General features: G+C 42.5%; 1 protein-coding gene and 2 long non-coding RNA genes across 8 annotated transcripts in view; 1 reads left to right on the top strand and 2 right to left on the bottom strand.

Annotated features, from left to right (window-relative positions):
• Positions 1-20,987, bottom strand: part of LOC139762987 (uncharacterized) — a 492,364-nt gene that overhangs the window by 433,055 nt on the left and 38,322 nt on the right. The gene's annotated exons all lie outside the window — the stretch shown is intronic.
• Positions 352-20,920, bottom strand: LOC139762997 (uncharacterized). Its single transcript, XR_011715993.1, has 3 exons — positions 20,792-20,920; positions 14,866-15,001; positions 352-14,067 (listed from the first exon to the last, which is right to left on the bottom strand). It is a non-coding gene; the product is annotated as an uncharacterized lncRNA (long non-coding RNA).
• The window catches only part of LOC139762990 (uncharacterized), a 39,077-nt gene continuing 32,036 nt past the window's right edge, over positions 13,947-20,987 (top strand). For 2 of the 3 annotated variants that reach the window (XR_011715974.1, XR_011715973.1), the window contains exons 1-3: positions 13,947-14,086; positions 15,589-16,662; positions 20,813-20,966. This is a non-coding gene — a long non-coding RNA (uncharacterized lncRNA). Of the gene's footprint in view, positions 14,087-15,588; positions 16,663-20,805; positions 20,967-20,987 lie in introns of all 3 variants that reach the window. The other variant, XR_011715975.1, reaches the window with a different exon arrangement.

Genomic DNA, 20,987 nt, shown 5'->3' with positions numbered 1-20,987 from the left:
GCCTACATCCATTCCCCTCACTGTCCCGCCACACGTGAAATAGCATCCACCCCAACCCCCTGCGAGGTAGCGCTAGGAAAAGACAAAAAGGCCACATTCGTTCACACTCAGTCTCTAGCTTTCATGTGTAATGCATCATAATCACAACTCCTTTCCACATCCAGACCCCACAGACCTTTCCATGGTTTACCCCAGATGCTTTACATGCCCTGGTTCAATCCATTGACAGCATGTCAACCCTGGCATACCACATCGTTCCAATACACTCTATTCCTTGCACACCTTTCACCCTCCTGTATGTTCAGGCCCCGATTGCTCAAAATCTTTTTCATTCCATCCTTCCACCTTCAGTTTGGTCTCCTGTCTCTTCTCGTTTCTTCTACCTCTGACACATATATCCTCTTGGTCAATCTTTCCTCACTCGTTCTCTTCATGTGACCAAACCATTTCAACACACGCTCTTCTGCTCTCTCTAAACCATGCTCTTTTTATTACCACACATCTCTCTTACCCTTTCATTACTTACTTGGTCAAACCACCTCACACCACATATTGTCCTCAAACATTTAATTTCCAACACATCCACCCTCTTCCACGCAACCCTATCTACAGCCCATGCCTTGCAACTGTATAACATTGTTGGAACTACCATTCCCTCAAACATACCCATTTTTGCTCTCTGAGATAACATTCTTGCCTTCCACACATTCTTCAACGCTCCCAGAACCTTCGCCCCCTCCCCCACCCTGTGACACACTTCCACTTCCATGGTTCCGTCCACTGCTAAATCCACCCCCAGATGTCTAAAACACTGCCTCCAGTTTTTCTCCATTCAAACTTACCTCCTAATTGACCTGTCCCTCAACCCTACTGAACCTAATAACCTTGCTCTTATTCACATTTACTCTCAGCTTTCTTCTTTCACACACTTTACAGTCACCAACTTCTGCAGTTTCTCACCCAAATCAGCTTCCAGCACTGTATCATCAGTGAACAACAACTGACTCACTTCCCAAGCTCTCTCTTTCACAACAGACTGCATACTTGCCCCTCTCTCCAAAAGTTTTGCATTCACCTCTCTAACCACCCCATCCATGAACAAATTAAACAACCATGGCAACATCATGCACCCCCTGCTGGAAACTGCCAGTCACTTTCCTCTCTTCCTACTCATGCACATGCCTTACATCCTTGGTGAAAACTTTTCACTGCTTCTTGCAACTTACCTCCCACACCATATACTCTTAATACCTTCCACAAAGCATCTCTATCAACCCTATCATATGCCTTCTCCAGATTCATAAATGCTACATACAAATCCATTTTTTTTTTTTTTTTAAGTCTCACATGCATTCTTCAAAGCAAATACCTGATCCACACTTCCTCTACCACTTCTGAAACCACACTGCTCTTCCCCAATCTGATGCTCTGTACATGCCTTTGCCCTTTCAATCAATACCCTCCCATATAATTTCCCAGGAATACTTGACAAACTTACACCTCTGTAGTTTGAACACTTACCTTTATCCCCTTTGCCTTTGTACAATGACACTATGCATGCATTCCGCCAATCCTCAGGCACTTCACCATGAACCATACATACTCTGAATATCCTTACCAACCAATCAACAACACAGTCACCCCCTTTTTTAATAAATTCCTCTGCAGTACCATCCAAACCTGCCACCTTGCCAGCTTTCATCTTCCACAAAGCTTTCACAACCTCTTCTCTGTTTACCAAACCATTCTCACTGACCCTCTCACTTCACACACCACATCTACCAAAACACCCTATTTCTGCCACTCTGTCATCAGACACGTTCAACAAACCTTCAAAATACTCACTCCATCTCCTCACTTCATCACTACTTGTTATTACTTCCCATTAGCCCCCTTCACTGATGTTCCCATTTGTTCTCTCGTCTTATGTGCTTCATTTACCTCCTCCAAAAATCTTTTTATTCTCCCTAAAATTTTATGATACTCTCTCACCCCAAATCTCATTTGCCCTCTTTTTCATCTCTTGCACCTTTCTTTTGACCTCCTGCCACTTTATTTTATACATCTTCCAGTCATTCGCACTGCTTGCCTGCAGAAATCTTCCAAACGCCTCTCTCTTCTCTCTCACTAACAGTCTTACTTCCTCCCACCACTCACTACCCTTTATTAATCTGCCATGAGCATCTTTTGCGCAAGCCATCACTGCTTCCCTAAGTACATCCCATTCCTCCACCACTCCCCTTATGTCATTTGCTCTCACTTTTTTCCATTCTGCACTTCATCTCTCCTGGTACTTCCTCACACAAGTCTCCTTCCCAAGCTCACTTACTCTGACCATTCTCTTCACCCCAACATTCTTCTTTTCTGAAAACCTTTACAGATCTTCTTCGCCTCCACAAGATAATGATCAGACACCCTCCAGTTGCCCCTCTCAGCACATTAACATATACATACCTATACATTTCACCATATACATACATGTACATACACAGACATATACATATATATACATGCACATATCAATACTTGCTGCCTTCATCCATTCCTGTTGCCACCCCACCACACATGAAGTGGCACCCCCCTCTCCCCATGCATGTGTGAGGTAGTGCTGGGAAAAGAACAAAAGGCCACATTTGTTCACACTGTCTTTAGCTGTCATGTGTAATGCACCAAAACCATAGCTCCCTTTCCACATCCAGGTCCCAAAAAACTTTCCAAGGTTTACCCCAGATGCTTCACATGCCTTGGTTCAATCCATTGACAGCAAGTCAACCCCGGTATATCACATTGTATATCACTCACTCTGTTCCTTGCACGCCTTTCACCCTCTTGTATGTTTAGGCCCTGATCGCTAAAAATCTTTTTCACTCCATCCTTCCACCTCCAATTTGGTCTCCCACTTCTTGTTCCCTCCACCTCTGACACATATATCCTCTCTGTCAATCTTTCCTCACTCATTCTCCCCTTTCCTCACTCATTCTCCCTTGTGACCAAACCATCTCAAAACACCCTCTTCTGCTCTCTCAACCACACTCTTTTTATTACCATCTCTTTTACCCTTTCATCACTTAATCAAACCACCTCACACCACATATTGTCCTCAAACATTTCATTTGTAGCACTTCCACCCTCCTCTGCACAACTCTACCTATAGCCCATGCCTCACAACCATATAACATTGTTGGAACCACTATTCCTTCAAACATACCCATTTTTGCTGTCCGAGGGAATGTCCCCAATCACCAGTCCTTTTTCAGCACACAAATCCACAAGCTCTTTACCATTTCTATTTACAACACTAAACACCCCATGTACACCAATTATACCCTCAACAGCCACATTACTTATCTTTGCATTCAAATCACCAATCACAATAACCCAGTCTTGTGTATCAAAGCTGCTAACATACTCATTTAGGTGCTCCCAAAACACTTTCCTCTCATGATCTTTCTTCTCATGACCAGGTGCAGAGGAACCAATATTCACCCATCTCTCTCCAACCACTTGCAGTTTTACCCATATCAATCTAGTTTATTTTCTTACACTCTTATCACATACTCCCACAATTTCTCCTTCAGTGGTGCTACTCCTTCCTTTACTCTTGTTCTCTCACCAACCCCTGATTTTACAAACAAAACATTCCCAAACCACTCTTGCTGTCTCCCACATTAGCGAGGTAGTGCAAGGAAACAGATGAAAGAATTGCCCAACCCACCCACATACACATGTATATACATACACATCCACACACGCACATACACATACCAATACATTTCATTGTATACATATATGTACATACACACATATTTTTTTTTTTTTTTCGCTGTCTCCCGCGTTTGCGAGGTAGTGCAAGGAAACAGACGAAGAAATGGCCCAACCCACCCCCATACACATGTATATACATACGTCCACACACGCAAAATATACATACCTACACAGCTTTCCATGATTTACCCCAGACGCTTCACATGCCCTGATTCAATCCACTGACAGCACGTCAACCCCGGTATACCACATCGATCCAATTCACTCTATTCCTTGCCCTCCTTTCACCCTCCTGCATGTTCAGGCCCCGATCACACAAAATCTTTTTCACTCCATCTTTCCACCTCCAATTTGGTCTCCCACTTCTTGTTCCCTCCACCTGCGACACATATATCCTCTTGGTCAACCTTTCTCTCCATGTGCCCAAACCATTTCAAAACACCCTCTTCTTTCTCAACCACGCTCTTTTTATTTCCACACATCTCTCTTACCCTTATGTTACTTACTCGATCAAACCACCTCACACCACACATCGTCCTCAAACATCTCATTTCCAGCACATCCATCCTCCTGCGCACAACTCTATCCATAGCCCACGCCTCGCAACCATACAACATTGTTGGAACCACTATTCCTTCAAACATACCCATTTTTGCTTTCCGAGATAATGTTCTCGACTTCCACACATTCTTCAAGGCTCCCAGAATTTTCGCCCCCTCCCCCACCCTATGATCCACTTCCGCTTCCATGGTTCCATCCGCTGCCAGATCCACTCCCAGATATCTAAAACACTTCACTTCCTCCAGTTTTTCTCCATTCAAACTTACCTCCCAGTTGACTTGATCCCCAACTCTACTGTACCTAATAACCTTGCTCTTATTCACATTTACTCTTAACTTTCTTCTTTCACACACTTTACCAAACTCAGTCACCAGCTTCTGCAGTTTCTCACTTGAATCAGCCACCAGTGCTGTATCATCAGCGAACAACAACTGACTCACTTCCCAAGCTCTCTCATCCCCAACAGACTTCATACTTGCCCCTCTTTCCAAAACTCTTGCATTCACCTCCCTAACAACCCCATCCATAAACAAATTAAACAACCATGGAGACATCACACACCCCTGCCGCAAACCTACATTCACTGAGAACCAATCACTTTCCTCTCTTCCTACACGTTCACATGCCTTACATCCTCGATAAAACTTTTCACTGCTTCTAACAACTTGCCTCCCACACCATATATTCTTAATACCTTCCACAGAGCATCTCTATCAACTCTATCATATGCCTTCTCCAGATCCATAAATGCTACATACAAATCCATTTGCTTTTCTAAGTATTTCTCACATACATTCTTCAAAGCAAACACCTGATCCACACATCCTCTACCACTTCTGAAACCACACTGATCTTCCCCAATCTGATGCTCTGTACATGCCTTCACCCTCTCAATCAATACCCTCCCATATAATTTACCAGGAATACTCAACAAACTTATACCTCTGTAATTTGAGCACTCACTCTTATCCCCTTTGCCTTTGTACAGTGGCACTATGCAAGCATTCCGCCAATCCTCAGGCACCTCACCATGAGTCATACATACATTAAATAACCTTACCAACCAGTCAATAATGCAGTCACCCCCTTTTTTAATAAATTCCACTGCAATACCATCCAAACCTGCTGCCTTGCAGGCTTTCATCTTCCGCAAAGCTTTTACTACCTCTTCTCTGTTTACCAAATCATTTTCCCTAACCCTCTCACTTTGCACACCACCTCGACCAAAACAGCCATATTATATCTGCCACTCTATCATCAAACACATTCAACAAACCTTCAAAATACTCACTCCATCTCCTTTTCACATCACCACTACTTGTTATCACCTCCCCATTTGTGCCCTTCACTGATGTTCCCATTTGCTCCCTTGTCTTACTCACTTTATTTACCTCCTTCCAGAACATCTTTTTATTCTCCCTAAAATTTAATGATACTCTCTCACCCCAACTCTCATTTGCCCTCTTTTTCACCTCTTGCACCTTTCTCTTGACCTCCTGTCTCTTTCTTTTATACATCTCCCACTCAATTGCATTTTTTCCCTGCAAAAATTGTCCAAATGCCTCTCTCTTCTCTTTCATTAATGATCTTACTTCTTCATCCCACCACTCACTACCCCTTCCAATCAACCCACCCACTCTTCTCATGCCACAAGCATCTTTTGCGTAATCCATCACTGATTCCCTAAATACATCCCATTCCTCCCCCACTCCCTTATTTCCATTGTTCTCACCTTTTTCCATTCTGTACTCAGTCTCTCCTGGTACTTCCTCACACAAGTCTCCTTCCCAAGCTCACTTACTCTCACCACCCTTTTCACCCCAACATTCACTCTTCTTTTCTGAAAACCCATACAAATCTTCACCTTAGCCTCCACAAGATAATGATCAGACATCCCTCCCGTTGCACCTCTCAGCACAGACATGTATATACATATATACACATGTACATAATTCATACTTGCCGCCTTTATTCATTCCCATCGCCACCCCGCCACACATGAAATGACAACCCCCTTCCCTTGCATGCACACGAGGTAGTGCTAGGAAAAGACAACAGAGGCCACATTCGTTCACACTCAAGTCTCTAGCTGTCATGTAAAACCACAGCACCCATTCCACATCCAGGCCCCACAAAACTTTCCATGGTTTACCCTAGACGCTTCACATGCCCTGGATAAATCCATAAACCCCAATATACCACATTGTTCCAATTCACTCTATTCCTTGCACGCCTTTCACACTCCTGCATGTTCAGGCCCCGATCACTCAAAATCTTTTTCACTCCATCTTTCCACCACCAATTTGGTCTCCCACTTCTCCTTGTTCCATCCACCTCTGACACATACATCCTCTTTGTCAATCTTTCCTCACTCATTCTCTCCATTTGACCAAACCATTTCAGAACACCCTCATCTGCTCTTTCAACCACACTCTTTATTACCACACATCTCTCTTGCCCTTTCATTACTTACTCGATCAAACCACCTCACACCACGTATTGTCCTCAAACATCTCATTTCCAACACATCCGCCCTACTCCGCGCAACTCTATCTATAGCCCACGCCTCGCAACCATATAACATTGTTGGAACCACTATTTCTTCAAACGTACCCATTTTTGCTTTCCAAGATAATGTTCTCGCCTTCCACACATTTTTCAACGCTCCCAGAACTTTTGCCCTCTCCCCCGCCCAGTGACTCACTTCTGCTTCCATGGTTCCATCCACTGCCAAAATAAACTCCGAGATATCTATGCCCAGATATCTACTCCCAGATATCAAAAACACTTCACATTCTCCGGTTTTTCTCCATTCAAACTTACCTCCCAATTGACTTGTCCCTCAACCCTACTGTACCCAATAACCTTGCTCTTATTCACATTTACCCTGCATTCTTTCACACACTTTACCAAACTCAGTCACCAGCTTCTGCAGTTTCTCACATGAATCAGCCACCAGCGCTGTATCATCAGCAAACAACAACTAACTCACTTCCCAAGCTCTCTCATCCACAACAGACTGCATACTTGCCCCTCTCTTCAAAATTCTTGCATTCACCTCCCTAACATCCCCATCCATAAACAAATTAAACAGCCATGGACACGTCACGCACCCCTGCTGCAAACCTACATTTACTGAGAACCAATCGCTTTCCTCTGTTCCCACTCGCACACATGCCTTACTTCCTCGATAAAAACTTTTCACTGCTTCTAACAAATTGCCTCCCACACCATATATTCTTAAAACCTTCCACAGAGCATCTCTATAAACTCTATCATATGCCTTCTTTAGATCCATTAATGCTACATACAAATCCATTTGCTTTTCTAAGTATTTCTCACGTACGTTCTTCAAAGCAAACATCTGATCCACACATCCTCTACCACTTCTGAAACCATGCTGCTCTTCCCCAATCTGATGCTCTGTACATGCCTTCACCCTCTCAATCAATACCCTCCCATATAATTTCCCAGGAATACTCAACAAACTTATACTCTGTAATTTAAGCACTCACCTTTATCCCCTTTGCCTTTGTACAATGGCACTATGCATGCATTCCGCCAATCCTCAGGCACCTCACCATGAGTCATACATACTTTAAATATATTTACCAACCAGTCAACAACAAATTCACCTCCTTTTTTAATAAATTCCACTGCAATACCATCCAAACCCGCAGTCTTGCTGGCTTTCATCTTCCACAAAGCTTTTACTACCTCTTCTCTGTTTACCAAATCATTCTCCCTAACCCTCTCACTTCACACACCACCTCATCCAAAACACCCTATATCTGCCACTCTTATCATCAAACACATTCAACAAACCTTCGAAATACTCACTCCATCTCCTTCTCACATCACCACTACTTATTATTACCTCTCAACGATGTTCCCATTTGTTCTCTCATCTTACGCACTTTATTTACCTCCTTCCAAAACATCTTTTTATTCTCCCTAAAATTTAATGATACTCTCTCACCCCATTTCTCATTTGCCCTCTTTTTCATTTCTTGCACCTTTTTCTTGACCTCCTGCCTCTTTCTTTTATTCTTCTCCCAGTCATTTGCACTATTTCCCTGCAAAACTCATCCAAATGCCTCTACATATTATTATTATATTATTATACTTTGTCACTGTCTCCCGCATTAGTGAGGTAGCACAAGGAAACAGACGAAAGAATGGCCCAACCCACCCACATACACACGTATAGCCATACACGTCCACACATGCACATATACATACCTATACAGTTTAACGTATACATATATATACATACACAGACATATACATATATACACATGTACATTATTCATGCTGCCCTTATTCATTCCTGTTGCCGCCCTGCCACACATAAAATGACAACCCCTCTCCCCACATGTGTGCAAGGTAGTGCTAGGAAAAGACAACAAAGGCCACATTCGTTCACACTCAGTCTCTAGCTGTCATGTATAATGCACCAAAACCACAGCTCCATTTCCACATCCAGGCCTCACAAACATCTTTTTATCCTCCCTAAAATTTAATGATACTCTCTCACCCCAACTCTCATTTGCTCTTTTTCTCCTCATGTACATTTCTCTAGACCTCCTGCCACTTTCTTTTATACATCTCCCTGTCATTTGCACTATTTCCCTGCAAAACTCGTCCAAATGTGTCTCTTCTCTCTAATAATCTTACTTCTTCATCCCACCACTCACTACCCTTTCTAATCTGCCCACCTCCCACACTTCTCATGCCACAAGCATCTTTTGTGCAAGCCATCACTGCTTCCTTAAATATATCCCATTCCTCCTCTACTCCCCTTAGGTCCTTTGCTCTCACCTTTTTCCATTCTGCACTCACTCTCTCCTGGTACTTCCTCACATAAGTCTCCTTCCCAAGCTCTCTTGCTCTCTTCGCCTGAACATTCTCTCTTCTTTTCTGAAAACCTCTACATATCTTCACCTTCTCCTCCACAAGATTATGATCAGACATCCCTCCAGTTGCACCTCTCAGCACATTAACATCCAAAAGTCTCTCTTTCATGCGCCTATCAGTTAACACGTAATCCAATAACACTCTCTGGCCATCTCTCCTACTTACGTACATATACTTATAGCTCTTTTTAAACCAGGTATTCCCAATCAGCAGTCCTTTTTCAGCACTCAAATCTACAAACTCTTCACCATTTCCGTTTACAACACTGAACACCCCATATACATCAATTATTCCCTCAACTGCCACATTACTCACCTTTTCATTCAAATCACCCATCACTATACCCCGGTCTAGTGCATCAAAACTACTAACACACTCACTCAGCTGCTCGCAAAACACTTGCCTCTCATGATCTTTCTTCTCATGCCCAGGTGCATATGCACCAATAACCACCCATATCTCTCCATCCACTTTCAGTTTTATCAATATCAATCTAGAGTTTACTTTCCTACACTCTCTCACATACTCCCAACACTCCTGTTTCAGGAGTAGTGCTACTCCTTCACTTGCTCTTGTCCTCTCACCAGCTCATGACTTTACTCCCAACACTTTCCCAAACCACTCTTTCCCTTTACCCGTGAGCTTCGTTTCACTCAGAGCCAAAACATCCAGGTTCCTTTCCTCAAACATACCATATATCTCTCCTTTTTTCTCATCTTGGTTACATCCACACACATTTAGACACCCCAATCTGAGCCTTCAAGGAGGATGAGCACTCCCCACGTAACTCCTTTTTCTGTTTCCCCTTTTAGAAAGTTGAAATACAAGGAGGGAAGGGTTTCTAGCTCCCGCTCCCACTCCCTTTAGTCACCTTCTATGACACGCATCAGCAAGGTTGCACAGACGAAGAGTTGCCTAACTACTCACGTATACATGTGTATGTAAACACACATATACATTCATATGCATTTCAAAATATACATACATATACAAACACAGAGAAATACACATGTACTTATTCATAATTGCTGCCTACGTCCATTCCTGTCACTACCTCGCCACACAGAAACAGCATCCCCCCTTCCCTTCTCCAGCGAGGTAGTGCCAGGAAAAGACAAAAAGTCCACATTCGTTCACACTCAGTCTCTAGCTGTCATGTGTAATGCACCGAAGCCACAGCTCCCTTTCCACATCCAGGCCCCACAGACCTTTCCATGATTTACCCCAGACACTTTACATGCCCTGGTTCAATCTACTGACAGCATGTTGACCCCAGTACACCACATCATTCCAATTTACTTTATTCCTTGCATGCCTTTTACCCAACTGTATGCTCGGGCCCTGATCGCTCAAAATCTTTTTCAGTCCATCCTTGCACCTCCAATTTGGTCTCCTGCTTCTTGTTCCCTGCACCTCTGACACATGAATTCTCTTTGTTGATCTTTTGTTGCTCATTCTCTCCATGTGTCCAAACCATTTCAACACACCCTTTTCTGCTCTCTCAACCACACTCTTTTTATTACCACACATCTCTCTTACCCTTTCATTACTTACTCGATCAATCCACCTCACATCACATATTGTCTTCTGACATTTCATTTCCAACACATCTACCCTCCTTCGCACAACCCTATCTATAGCCCATGCCTCGCAACCACATAACATTGTTGGGACTACTCTTCATTCAAACGTACCCATTTTTGCTCTGAGATATCGTTCTCACCCTCCACAAACACACACACACACACACACACACACACACACACATTATTATTTTGATATATTTTGTCACTGTTTCCCGCATTAGTGAGGTAGCGCAAGGTAACAGACAAAAGAATGGCCCAACCCACCCACATACACATGTATATACGTAAACATCCACACATGGACATATACATACCTATACATTTCAACGTGTACATACATATACATACACAGACATGTACATGCCTTCAATCCATTCCCACTGCCACCCTGCCACAACGAAGGCCACATTCGTTCACACTCAGTCTGGCTGTCACGTGTAATGCACCAAAACCACAGCTCCCTTTCCACATCCAGGCCCCCACAAAACTTTCCATGGTTTACCCAGGTGCTTCACATGTCCTGGTTCAATCCATTGACAGCATGTTCACTCTATTCCTTACACGTATTTCACCCTCCTATATGTTCAGGCCCTGATCGCTACAAATCTTTTTCACTTCATCCTTCCACCTCCAACTTGGTCTCCCACTTCTCATTCCCTCCACACATTTATCCTCATTGTCAATTTTTCCTCACTTGTTCTCTCCATGTGACCAAACCATTTCAGCACCCCCTCTTCTGCTTTCTCAACCACACTTTTTTTTATATCCACCCATCTCTCTTACCCTTTCATTACTTATTCGTTCAAACCACCTCACACTACATATTGTCCTCTGACATTTCATTTCGAACACATCCACCCTACTCCACACAACCTTATCTATAGCCCAAGCCTTGCAACCATATAACGTTGTTGGAGCCACTATTCCTTCAAACATTCCCATCTTTGCTCTCCAAGATAACTTTCTCACCTTTCACACATTCTTCAATGCTCCCAGAACCTTTGTCCCCTCCCCCACCCTGTGACTCACTTCTGCTTACATGGTTCCATCTGCTGCTAAATCCACTTCCAGATATCTAAAACACTTCACTTCCTCTGTTTTTTTTTTCCTGCAAGCTTACCTCCCAATTAACTTGTCCCCCAACCCTACCTTGCTCTTATTCACATTTACTCTCAACTTTCTTCTTTCACACACTTTACCAAAGTCAGTCACCAACTTCAGCAGTTTCTCACCTGAATCTGAGATGAAAGCAAAACTCGGGAAAAGGGGTGCGGAGATGGAGTGTGGCAGTGAGATATGGTGGCTAGTAGCAAGCCTGTTTGCAGATAATACTGAGTTGTTTGCGAAGAGTGAAGAGGAGTTGCTGAAGTTGTGTGTTTTATGATGTGTGTAAGGATAGGCAATTAAAGGTAAATGCAAGTAAAAGTAAAGTAATGATGTTTGAAAGGAAACAGAGTGAAAGTATAGATTTTGTGGGCTAAATTATGCTTTGGATATGGGGGGAAAGAGACTGGAAGAGAGAATATAAGTATCTAGGAGCCATCTTGGGTAAGTGTGGTGATATGGAAGGAGAGACAAGGGAGAGAGCAGTTCAGGGTACAAGAGTCATTGAGACCCTTAATAGAAGAATGAAGGGTAGAGGTATAAGTATGGAAGTGAGGAGAGGATTAAGGGACAGTATAGTTTTCCCAACCCTGACCTATGCAACTGAAACGTTGGCATGGAATGTGTCACAGAGGTCAAGAATTCAGGCCATGGAAATGAATCATTTGAGAAGAGCTTGTGATGTGACTAGATGGAATGAAGAAAATGAAAGGGTGTATAGGGAATGAATTATGGAGTTGTAGAATGGGTGAAACATAATACTTTAAGGTGGTTTGGGCATGTGGAAAGAATGGAAGACTGGAAGTTTACAAGGAAAGTGCACTGTATAATAGTACAATTAAAGGGGTTGGTGTGACATGGAGACATAGGGTGGAGGAATACTGGTGGGAGAGAAATAGTGGAAGACTGCGTGGAATGGTGCATGCAAGGGAGGGATGTAAGGATGGGAGTTCCAGGAGGGATCTGGTGTCAGGTATATCCAGTTGGCCAAGAGTCCAGTCTTCTTGGGGTCCAGTAGGTGAGGGGTCCAGTTGAGGAGGAGGCCTTCAGTAGAGCAGTGTTGATGATGGCAACCACTCTGAGGAAGAAGGTTCAGGTGTACTCCAAGGAACATAAATGTCCATCTTACCAGGACTTCATAAAGGAGGAATCAGGGGTGTTCCTTATGGTTACACCCCTGGTATCATAATGAATACTTTGCTATATTTATCCCCACCAGAAATCTCAACACCAGTAGCAGCAGCTGGATGGGCATGAGTGAAAGATACGAGAGCAGAGCAAGTGTGTGGAAGAAGATATTAATTTACTTCTTTACGTTAACAGATTGAACAACAACAGCAGCAGAAGCAGTAAGAGGAAGAGGTGGAAGGTTTGGGGCAAGAATGGAGCAAGAGGATGGGTGAAGGGGACACTGATTTTATGTATGTTTACAGATTGAGCAGTAGCAACAGCAGCAGCATCATTGGCCACAGCGGGGGTAGAGAAAGGGGGGTTGGATTGAGTGGGTTGAGGGGAGGAGGTGGGGGGAAGGAGATGGGGGTTGGGTAGGAAGGGGGAGGTGGTGGGTGGGTGGGAGGGGTCCCAGGGAATGGGGGGTAGGGGTGAGGGGGAGAGGACTTTGGGGGGGGAGGGTGGAAGGAGGGTAGGGGAAGGTGGATGGGGGCAGGGGAGAGGGAGAGGTGCAGGAGGGAGGGTAATAACACCCTTGCTCTACCCCCACTGCTGCAACAACAACTGCAGCAGCAACAACAGGTTTAAGTCACTGGGGGATGAAGTAGTTGGTGGCTATGGTGGGAGTAAAGGGTAATAATAATCTTTGCTTTCAGCATGGACACTGCCACCACCCTGCAGAAGCAGCAGCCACTGGGGGAGAGAGAGAGAGAGAACTTATCATCTTTCCTTTCAGCTTGACCATAAACAGCAGAGGTACAGTTGATCAGGAGTCCAGTAGGCCAGGGGTCCAGTTGGCCAGGGGTCCAGTTGGCCAAGGTTTCAGTTGGCCAAGGGTCCAGTTGGCCAAGGGTCCAGTTGGCCAGGGGCCCAATGGCCATGGGTCTGGTTGGCTTGGAGTCCAGTTGACCATGGGACGACGAGGCTGCTAAGATGGTTTACCAACAGCGGCGTACTCATCCACCTGACAAGCACCAAATGCAGTTAGTATAATCATTTTAAGAGTATATAAACTGTATACATACAAAATTATATTTAAGACTGCTACAAGGACCTGTGTTTGGCATTAGATTTTAACTGATCAGTTCAATGTATGGACTTAAGCCCATAGTTTTACGGTGGCATCTAGTTCTCATCGATTGCCCTTAAATACTGATGCGTAGCATCTATCATCATTTGCTCTATTCTCATTAAACAAAGTGGGTATCAAGTGCTTTTAGTTATACATCTTTTGAAGGATTTGAATTTACAGAGCTAGCATTCCTGCTACTAATCCTGCAGGCTGGTAAAGGGCAGGGACGCCCAGTTCCCTGAGGTAGAATTGTAATATATCATTACAATTTAGAGTACAAATACCACCGAGACAAGTACACTTTTAACAGAACTGCATTTGGAATTCACATTATTACTTAACTTCTATTCTGTTAGACATTCCCCTATAATTCTTACATTCAATCTTCATCCCCTTTTCCTTATACAAAGGATCTTATTCTGTACTGCTCTTGTCAAATTATCAGGCTTTTGACCATTATACCATGCCTTTCCAGACCCACTCCACAGCAATTTCACTGCTATTCTTCACCTAGCTTACCAAATTTTCTAGAGTCAGGGATCCCAAAGGTTGGTGGTCCAGGAGAAAGGTCAAGAAAGGATGGAGGAAAGGAGTGGAGGGGGCCAGAAAATTCATATCCACATCTGAGAAATGGCAAAATATACACTTTGATACCAAGAGTGTAACTAGACGAGCAGCTCCCATACTCACCATTTTCTTTAGTCCATAGTGAAATCATGGCCAACATTCCTTGCAGTATCTTGACTGTATAATTTGCAGCACTCTGAGACATTCTTCTTGAACGTTTTCCTTCTCATCTTCATTGCCATCTTGTAGAAATGATTGCCTGCAACACAAATTTTTTTCTATTTTGAATATATTATCAAATTTATGAAGCAAGTGGATAAAATTCGGCAAATAACTACAACTACTTTATATGAAAATGCACCCTATATGTTAACGTAGGATGTACAATACTAATGAGACTATCATAGATTATCTTATTTATTTATCAAAATGACCAACTCCTATCCTGTATGTTACCTTAGGATTTACAATACTAATAAGCTATCATAGAAATTATTCTATTTATATATTAAGGTAACCGACTCTTATCCTATATGTTACGTTTGGATTTACAATACTAATAAGACTATCATAGAAATTATCCTGTTTTTATATTAAAATGACCAACTCCTTTTCTATATGTTACCTTAGAATTTACAATAGAAGTGATCCTATTTATATATTAAAATGACCTACTCCTATCCTGTATGCTACCTTAGGAATTACAACAGTATAATTGTGTTTATTACATTCTATTATCATGTTTTCTATAATCAATCAGCTGTTTTGGTCACATCCAAAAGAATATAAGTGTTCTGTTTATGGAGAATGGCAACCAATGTCAGTTCATCTCTCTATCTCTTCCAGAATATTATGCCTCTGGGAGATGTACAAACCTGTACAAAAACATACTGGCAGCTGTAAAAGCACCATTTGTCATGACAGACTAGAAACAACTGGAGAAAAATGACAAGCTCATGTGATGATTTGAAGCAAGATCAAGTGGTGGTGCAAACGGCAGTAACTCATACATTCCCAACAAAATAAACCTAACAGTTGACAATGAAAGATCTCTGAAGACCTATAAACAAAAATGTATTACCCTCTATTATAGAAGAAGGTTTTAAAGAAGAAACCCGATGAGGAGAAAGCTGCAGTACTTGTAACCTTTGGTGGAGCTATTTATAAGAGATGTGTAATTCATTATGTTCCCAGCACCAGTAGATAGATAACCAGCCTAAACAAGTGGCTAAAAAATGTACTTGCCAAATTTGATGGCAAATTTTACCAGCAACGAAGAATGAACTGGCAGACAAATAGATTTCGAAAGTGTGGAGAACAGACAGGAGAATTGCAAGATTCACCTATCACCAGATTCGGGAATCCATCCAAGGAATGTTAGATGAAAGATTAGTACTTGGACACTCAGATGACTTACTCTGTGAGAAATTCTTTAAAGAGGATGAAAATCTGTATGGCACATAAGCAGCAGATGGCAGTATATCATGGTGTATGACCAGACGCTGTTAACAAGGTGACCTAGAAACCCATGAAGGAAGACAAATGAAATGAAACATTAAACATGAGGACCATGCCTGGTCACACACGCCAATGAAGGAATGCAAATTCTTTAGCAACAAGCATATTTGGGAAGACAGAAGAATGCCCGGCATATAGCAAGACCTGTAGCATATGCATGGAGAAGAATCACTTTGCAATTACACGCAGATCAAAACCAGGCAAGGGTTTTAGAAGTATGGTCAGTGGTATTCAAGAGGATCCTGATAGAAAAGCCAACCCCAATTTCCTGTGTGTTACAAGCTTTCGACATGATGCAACGATGAGGCCATTATGGCATCCACGAAGGACGACCCCGATGTCGTGTATTTTATGAAGCTTTCAACACGACTCAGCAATGAAGCCATCATGACATCAATGGAGGTAAGCAATAAAGTGAAATTTCAGGTTGACTGTGGGACAAGCATGAATGTTATTCCTCAACTAATGATACCTGACAGACAGTTAAAGCCCTGTAATATAGTTTGTATATGTGGAATTCTATAGAGATAGGTGTCTCACTTGAAAAGAAAAATAGAAGAATCAGGAATTTGAAAGGTGCATGGTGCTACAGTAAGACAGCTAAAAGATCTTGACCCATTGGAAGGAAACATGTTAACGATCAAAGCAAATACTCTTAGAGACAAGACCTGTCATAAAGAAACAGCGAATCAGAGGTTGGACGAATTCATACGAGATGATAAATTCAGGGACTATATGATGCAATAAACAGGTTTTAAGAGACTAGTGAATGAGACTTGGACAATGAAGAAAGACCACAAAACAGTATAACAGATGTACAAATTGAAAGAGGGTTAGATACAAACTCAGGTTTGGAGGACAATGTGAATACAAATGTGTGTGTGTGTGTGTGTGCCAAGTAGTGTGTAGAACTAGGATATGGATGAAATAGGTCATAGAGATGTTTCTAGTGCAGCAGATGGACTTACTTAGTGTAAGACTATAGAAATGTGCTGCCAGTTAGAAGGTAGCGTCAGGAAAAAGGCAAAGAATGACCCATCCACTCATATACACATTACATACATAAATGCACATACACATGCATATCAACATATACACATATACAAGTACATTTTCACACTTGCTTGCCTTCATCCATTCCAGGTGCCCCACCCCACAGGAAACAGCATTGCTTCCCCGTGTCAGCGAGGTAGTGCCAGGAAAACAGACAAAAAAGGCCACATTTGTTCACACTCAGTCTCTAGTTGTCATGTGTGATGCACCAAAACCACAGCTCCCCATCCACATCCAGGCCCTACAGACCATTCCATGGTTTACCCCAGATGTTTCACTTGTCCTGGTTCAGTACATTGACACCACATCGATCCTGGTATACCATGCCATTCCAGTTCACTCTATTCTTTGCATACCTCTCACCCTCCTGTATGTTCAGGCCCAAATTGCTCAAAATCTTTTTCACTCCATCCTCCCACCTCCAATTTGGTCTCCTGCTTCTTGTTGCCTCCACCTCTGATACATATATCCTCATTGTCAACTTATCCCTACTCATTCTCTCCATGTATCCAAAGCATTTCAACACACTTTCTTCTGCTCTCTCTCAACTACACTTTTTATTACCACACATCTCTTACCCTTTCATTACTTACCCAGTCAAACCATCTCACACCACATACTGTCCTCAAACATTTCCAAGACATCCACCCTCCTTTGTACAACCCAGTAAATGCCCTATGCCTCGCAACCATATGATACTGTTGGAACTATTATTCCTTCAAACATTAAATCCACTTTTGCCCTCAGAGATAATGTTCTCTTTCCTCACATTCTTCATCAGTCCCAGACCCTTTGCCCCCTTCCCCACTTGACTCACTTCTGCTTCTGTGGTTCTATTCACTGCTAAGTCCACTTCCAGATTTCTAAAACACTTCACTTCCTTCAGTTTTTCTCCATTCAAACTGACATCCCATCCAACTTGTCCCTCAACCCTGCTGAACCTAATAACCTTGCTCTTATTCACATTTACTCTCAATTTTCTCCTTTCATACACTTTTCCAAACTGTTACCAGCTTCTGCAGTCTCTCAATCAAGTCTGCCACCAGTGCTGTATCATCTGTGAACAGAAACCAAATCACTTCCCAGGCCCTCTCATCCCCAACTGACTGCATACTTGCCAATCTTTGCAAAACTCCTGCATTTACCTCCCTAACCACCCCATCCATAAACAAATTAAACGACCATGGGGAAATCACACACCCCTGCAGCAGACTGACCACTGGGAACCAATCACTCTCCTCTTTTCCAACTTGTACATATGCCTTACAGCCTTGATAAAAACTTTTCATTGCTTCTAGCAGCTTATCTCCCACACCATATACTCTTAAGATCTTCCACAGAGCATCTCTATTAATCCTATCATATGCCTTCTCTAGATCCATAAATGCTACATACAGATCCATCTGTTTTTCTAAGTATTTCTGACACATGTTCTTCAAAGCAAACACCTGATCCACACATCTGCTGCCACTTCTGAAATCTTACAGCTCAGCCCCAGTCTGATGCTATGTACATGTCTTCACCCTCTCAATCAATGCCCTCCCATACAATTTTCTGTAGTTTGAACACTCACCTTTATCCCCTTTGCCTTTGTACAATGGCAATGTACATGCATTCTGCCAACCCTCAGCCACTTTACCATGATTCACTCATACAGTACCAATCAACAACACAGTCACCCCATTTCTTAATCAATTCAACTGCATTACCCTCCAAACCTGCCACTTTGCTGGTTTTCATCTTCCGCAAGGCTTTCACCACCTCTCTTAACTAAACTATTCACCCTGACCCTCTCACTTCACACACCACATAACAATACATATATATTTGTACCATAAAAGATTAGTTTATATTATAGGGCTATTGTATTTTTGTGATAAAAGAATATTTTCTAAATTGATGTACAAATATACAGTACTATAGTAATTCTTTAAAATGAGAAGGAACAGTATTTATGCTTATTACAGTGTATCATAGCATATTTTTTTTTTATTAACAAGCAGCTTCTTTGTTGATATCCACAAGAATGTAAGTGACCTTTTTTCGAGAATGTACCAAGCAAGGTGATATTGGTCGTAAGCCTCTATAAGAAGCGCGCGCTAATATTGAATAGTGGTGGCCTTCCACTCGAGCAGCTCCTTGTACCTATGGACACCAGAACAGCCTCCTGGACCTCTGGTGACCTGGATTCCAGGTGACCTAGACTTTCCACCCAACCTCTGGGATCCTGGACTCTGAGCTAGGTCAGTGACGTGGCCACCTTGGTTGTGTCCTGGACCCCTGAGTTGCTATATTCTTGGTCTTGGACCCCCTAGTCTTACCTGATGTATCAGATTAATTTCCTGATGAAGTGCCTGACAACCCTGGTATACACCAACACTGTCTAATTCTACAGTAAAATTTCATTCAGTATCATCAAAAAATTTTACAATGATAATTGTAAAAATTTATTTTTTTATGTTACTGAATGAAATTTTACTGTAAAATTAGATACAGAGTTGGTGTATACCAGGGTTGTCAGGCACTTCATCAGGAAATTAATCTGATACATCAGGTAAGACTAGGGGGTCCAAGACCAAGAATATAGCAACTCAGGGGTCCAGGACACAACCAAGGTGGCCACGTCACTGACCTAGCTCAGAGTTCAGGATCCCAGAGGTTGGGTGGAAAGTCCAGGTCACCAGAGGCACAGGAAGCTGCTCAGGTGGAAGGCCAACACTGGTGTAATCATCCACTTGACTACGACAAATTGCTGGAAATGTTTTATCAGTGGAAATGGTGTACAGCTTGTGCAGTTGTGTGCTGAAAAAGGACTGGTTATTGGGAATGTCTAGTTTAGAAAGAGGGATATACACAAGTGTACATATGTGATTAGGAAAGATGGTCAGGAATTACTGTATTGCTATGCAGGGGGAAGGATGTGATGTCCCCATGGGTGTTTATATATGAGTTGGTGTGACAAGAATATGTGAGAATCTAAGAGAGAAGGGCGAATATGAAGTCTGTAGGGGATGAGAGGGACATGAAAAGTCAGTCAGTTATTGTTTGTTATGATACAGCATTGATATATTTGAGCGAGTACAGAATTTTGTGACTGAGTTTAGAAGAGTATGTGATAGATGGAGGCTAAGAGTAAGGGCCGATCACACCATAAGGGTCATCTCTGTATGGTTTTCATATGTAACTTATTATTGTGTTGACATCAATCACAATAGGCTATGGTCAAATGCACCATGTTGGCTGTGTACCAACTATATAAAAAAATTGTTAAAAACAATTTATTATTAACACATTTTGAGGTATTTAATAATAAAATCCAATGATAAAAGTTAAATAGAACTCATTATAACAAAATACATGGTGCATTCTACGTCACCCATCAAAAGACGTACGAGCGCATCGGATTCAATGGGATAAGAGCCAAAGGAAAGATATCCAATGTTGTTACATGGGATCGGATGCTGTTTCTTATACTTACATTATTTATACGAGTCAACAGGTTCAGGATCTGATCACTAGTGAGCTGGAGGAGAAGCTGTCAAGACGTGCTCCTCCGTGTAAGTCGTGCTCGAGCCCAGAAGCCGGCGGTTCAAGGAGTCACAGTGACCTGCGGGGAAACAAAGAGGTGTCAATTCTTCGTGAACCAGATTGACGTAAGTGATGTGTGTTGTCAT

Source organism: Panulirus ornatus, chromosome 45 (assembly GCF_036320965.1).
Source record: "Panulirus ornatus isolate Po-2019 chromosome 45, ASM3632096v1, whole genome shotgun sequence".
In the NCBI taxonomy this organism is placed as follows: Eukaryota; Metazoa; Arthropoda; class Malacostraca; order Decapoda; family Palinuridae; genus Panulirus; species Panulirus ornatus.
Note: the sequence above shows the minus strand (reverse complement) of the source record. Positions and strands in the feature narration are given on the sequence as shown.